We start from the raw sequence: 5218 nt of genomic DNA, 5'->3' as shown, positions 1-5218 counted from the left end.
GGAAGGAAAGTAGGTGTTGCGAGCAAGAAAATTTTACGAAATGCATTTTTTTTGTATAAAAATTGAAATCGAGATGGGCAATTGCTCCTCTGTGCCCCTGCAGGTGCCCTTAGCCGTCAATGTTTGCTCCTTGCCCCCTAGATACGATTTCCGTCCAAGGTTGTGGGGGGGAGCAATGCCCTCAGCCCCCCTGTGGTTGTGCCACTGCTGGAGATGCTTTATGAGAATTCTCTTAACTTACGTAACAACCCTCAATGAAGAGGGGAAAAAAACTCCGAACTAGAAGTGCAAAATCCCAATAGCGAAAATTATTTACAAAATATTTTGTTTTGAATTCTCATTCGTTGCACGCCTCATGCCACACCATGACGGAATGTCGCATGCTCCAAGTTGTGTCTGCTAGACACACTGTGGCACAGCACTGTCGCAGGTCGCATGCCTGATGTTTTTATCGTTACAAACAGTCTTCAGTTTTCTTGAGATCGATAACATAATATATTGATGTACATGATAAATCAGATAATTTACATATCAATTTATTATTAGTGAAAATTACAAACATACACTACACGTATATAAATATATCGAATATCGAAACTCGAAAAGAAGGAAATTGCCGCCATTTACGTGGGTTAAGGTCCGCGAGTCGAGTTGTTTACCGTGAAAGTGATTGCTTTATGCGGTTGCTCTTGTTAGTTGCGAATATTACAAATGTACGAAATATTTTATGCCTTTGAGCATATGTTTTATTCAGGAGACGTGGGAGTAAAGTGACATTCAGTACTATTTTGTTTCAGAAATTTACATGTCTAGTTGAGGTCGAAGTTGGTTGTAAACAAATTGTTTAAGAACTTCATGCACCTGGATTTGATTTTGAGTTTTGTTTTGAGTAAAAATGTATATAAAACAGGTAAGATATTCTACACTTCCATGTAGCAGTTGTAGGAAATGCTGATATTAGTTACTTGCGTACAGTATTTTTTATTTTGTGCCAGGATTTTGTACTTCGAACTTTCGTTCACTCACTTGTAGTTTCATTAACATCGATATTGTAGTTCATTTGTAAAACTTGCTAATACAGCAGGCTGCATTACAGGGCTTCATTGAATTGAATATGACCTCCTCGTACATAGAATAAAGAATATGTTAATAAATATGTAAATTTCAGCCTAGCGACTGATCTTCTACTGTAATATGTACGAAATTTTGAAGATTCTAAGTTCAAATTGCAGTACAGCGTAAGTTAGCATTTTTTTAATCAAGGTTGTGAACATTCCATAGAATCAGTAACAATTTCTTACTCCTTGTCCCCAATTTCCTGCTTTCTCAAATGATTTAGCGATGTTTTGAATACCGTGATGCTCAGCTTCTTATACATAATGTTTCAAAAGTCTCACAACCCAAATTTTGAAAATTTATATCATGAAAACTGTAAGAGATATTTACACGGGGTCTACTGCATTATAAAGCCTCATCCATTGAGATATTTCCAATGCTAAAAATTGGACACAATGCAAACACAGAAAATTAGATAAATTAATAACTGGCAGAAGGCAGCGTTAACATTTTTCCAGAAATTCACTGAGAGAAAAATATGTATGAAATTATCGAAGGGTCATAATTAGATGTCTGATGCCATGTCGATCTGTCATTTACGACCAATATTGGTCATGTGCAACATTTGATGGATTTTTGACTGACGAATTTATGTGAAAAAGTTATATTTTTGGGACATATCTCCGTAGATGGCAACACTAGCAGGTCGAAATATTGTCAACAGATGCATGCAACATGTGCCTAAGTATTGGCCATACATTTACATGAAAAATAATAAATCAAGATTTTCTGCCGAAATTGAACTCTTGAGAGAATCCTAGACTGCCTCTGGTTATCCTGAATTCTCTTTGCTCACTTTCGCAGCTACTCTGCCTGTTTATTTTAATTGATTCAGCATGGCGTATACATTGGAGCAGCGTGTCTGCTTTGCTGAAGAGTATTTTACGATACTACTAATTCTTACACTCATGTGCAAGAAGTTTTCAAAGAAAAATACCCTGCTTCTGCTGTACCTCACAACCACACATCCTCACAAAGCAACTGTTTTACGACTAGTCAAACACCAACAAATGATCCCACAAATTGGTCAGAGTTTGTATTTATTGTTGAAAATCAATTCTCAGATGTTTTCAGCAAATTAACAATGTTTTTCAAATAATGTAATTTCTTTTATTTGGATAAATGCTAATATAATTTTTTTTTACCCAGTGATAGCCTACATGATCAGTTTAGTGCAGAAAACCAGGTGTAAATATATCTTACGGTTTTCATGTTATACATTTTCAAAGTTGGGTTACGCGACTTATGAAACACACTGTAGTATGCACAATCGCTAGAAGGTGGTTTCTTGGCGCCTGATTTTCAGAGCTGGCACCTAGCTTTGAAGACATTTTTTCGAGCACTGACTATGTCAATGGCTGAGGCCCCCTTAGAGGCTTACTTCCCTCCAGGTCCCCCGCACTGCGGGGTTTTGCGGATTGTAGATCCGGCACTGATTTTATCATATTTTATTACAAGCTTCTTTTGCTGACTTCATATTGTCTCAACCTATTTTGACCCATGATAATGTGCTTCCTATTTTCCATGGTAAATACTTAAAATGTAAAACCAATTAAAATTTTATAACATTTTGCTATGTTGGGACCCTGAAGATTGATATATAATGCTGGAAAGTGTAAAATCTGGATTTCACTGTAGTGAGTTTATAGTGAATCATACTTATGTCATGGCATTTGAAGATATATTTATGTGTTTCTTGCAGGTTATCATCCAAGGGTTTAAGAGTTACAGGGAGCAGACAATTGTAGATCCATTTGAATCTAAGCACAATGTTGTTGGTATGTAATATTGTATCTATAGAAGATCTGTGGCCGTTGACCCACTGTCCCCCTCGAGAATTACATTAATTTTTTTAAATTTATATATTTCGATGTTGTACATAATATAAAATTGGTTCCAGCATGTGGAAAATACAAATAATGGAGATGTTTGATACGAAAGTATGGCCCGCGTAATTAAAAACTTGTCATCTCGGAGTAGAAAGAACACATCAGAAATTGCTCTCAGCTCCAAACCTAACACTCCTAACAGTGTAAAATTATAGCTGCTCTCATGGAATGTCATGTTGAGTGGTATATTAACTTGTGCGAAGTTTTCGGGCTGTTCTGCTTCACGGTAAGGTATCATGCTAAAGTAACAGGGGTGCTTTACTTACCAGTAAAGTTCATAAACAACATAATCTTCACAAACGATGCAAAACATTTCACTTTCTCAAAGGGGTACAGAGGGTGAAGGGTACTGAAAACCTAGTCTTTTATTTATGTTAGCAAATTTTACACAGCGTTCTATAATCGTATATAGTTGGGTAAAATCAGAGGACAAGAACAAATATTTTGCGCCTATGACAGTACTATACTTCTATTCTAATATTCTGAATGTAGAGACATCAGTATACAGTGTGTTCCCATTCTTGTGAGGAAAGGAATTATCTTCCACATAAAGCTTTATGATTATTACAGAAATATTTACATCATGCATTGGTTAACTTTAATGTAGTAATTTTTACTTTATTGTTTGTTTGTGATAAAGGCACTGTCTTTCTAGGCATTTCCTGTTTAACATTTGTTTAATTTTAATGGGTTTTTTTATATGAAAATGTGTGCAATAGCAGTCGCCTACATTTTTTCTGTCTTAATAACTTATAATCATTATCAGAGATTTTCAGTTTGCACGTAGAACAAATGGCACACCAATTACACTAATAGAGGTGGAAATTACATTGAAAAATCCAACAATCTGATCTTAGATTATTACTCCCTGTGTGACTTTCCTAAGTCCATTGTAGTAGATACTTGTAATTTTGCTTAAATTTTTATGGCTGTGTTTAAATTAGAAACATATTTCTGTAGTAGACTGATTGACTGCTTTACAACTGTTAGTGACTGCATTGAAAAAATTAAGGCTTCATACAACTCTGTGTTTAAAACTCAATGTTTTACAATTCTTTTGCAAATAACTGGAATTCATTAATTAAATTGATTTTTAATTATTTTTTTCTCATGCTTTGATTGGGAGATTTTTTAAAATCTTAGAAGTGAGTTTTTTTCTAAAATAACAGACATACATGCACTGTCACTCACTGTTGAATGTTATATTTCTCTTAAGACATACTTGTTACATTTATATTTCCTGTTCTGTATTTCAGTTGGCCGTAATGGATCCGGCAAGAGTAACTTCTTCTATGGTAAGTTTCATCATAATACATATTTTTTTGCTCTATTCTGTGCATAGGGTCATTCATATTTTACCATTGTTAACATATAAAAATTACACAGTGCCTCAAATGATACAGAAAGTAGATGTGTGTGTTACGAAGTAGTTTAACGAAAATTGTTAATACTAATGGCATCAGGGAGACCCTTATAACATCTGCTTACAGGTTTGTCATTTTGTAATTGTTCTTTAAATTTAAACAGTAATGAAAAGTGTTACTCGAATAACATGTGCTGAAATATTATTTTGACTGGTCATGATAAATACGTCATTGTGGGTTGGGGTTTAATTAGGTTATAAGACTAGTTCATATTGCCCCACATCCTATATGTACTATATGTTCAGAATATAAATGCTCGGTTGATGGTGGCCTTGCAAGCAAAACTTCAAAGATGAACAATTTTGAGGTCAAATGTGTGACTGAACACGTCACTCCCACCTCAAGTTTTTTTTTAAACTAAGATATTCATTTTTCTGTGAGTTGCATCCCAAAAATGTAGTCTATAAAGATCTCCATGGCAGCAGAAGGTAAAAAAATGTATCAGTCTGGAAAAACAACTACATCTGAAAGAAAATAAGCGAAAAGAAATTCACGTCGCCAGTAGTGAAACAATTGGAAAACTTACATGATAAGTAAATAAAAACCTACCAACAGAAGGTGTAGGTGAGTGGTTAGTGTTATGGCTTCTCGCTCTGAAGGATGCGTGTTCGAGCGCGGTTACAGATATATATATATATATATATATATATATATATATATATATATATACAGGAATAGGGTTAGAAATGGTGCCAGAAGGGCGGATGAATACAAATAATGAAGGAGACAGTAAACACTTACCACACGAATAGAAATAATTCAATATTTCGCGATCTGAGTCGCATTTTC

General features: G+C 34.7%; 1 long non-coding RNA gene across 1 annotated transcript; it reads left to right on the top strand.

Annotated features, from left to right (window-relative positions):
• The first annotated feature begins 632 nt into the window (after positions 1–632).
• LOC145983518 (uncharacterized) lies at positions 633–4300 on the top strand. The gene is made up of 3 exons (XR_014441258.1): positions 633–910; positions 2819–2894; positions 4262–4300. It is a non-coding gene; the product is annotated as an uncharacterized LOC145983518 (long non-coding RNA).
• Positions 4301–5218: the final 918 nt, after the last annotated feature.

Source organism: Lepisma saccharinum, unplaced genomic scaffold (assembly GCF_977018435.1).
Source record: "Lepisma saccharinum unplaced genomic scaffold, izLepSacc3.1 HAP1_SCAFFOLD_1152, whole genome shotgun sequence".
Lineage (NCBI taxonomy): Eukaryota > Metazoa > Arthropoda > Insecta > Zygentoma > Lepismatidae > Lepisma > Lepisma saccharinum.
The sequence above is the reverse complement of the archived record's forward strand: the minus strand, read 5'-3'. Positions and strand labels throughout refer to the sequence as shown.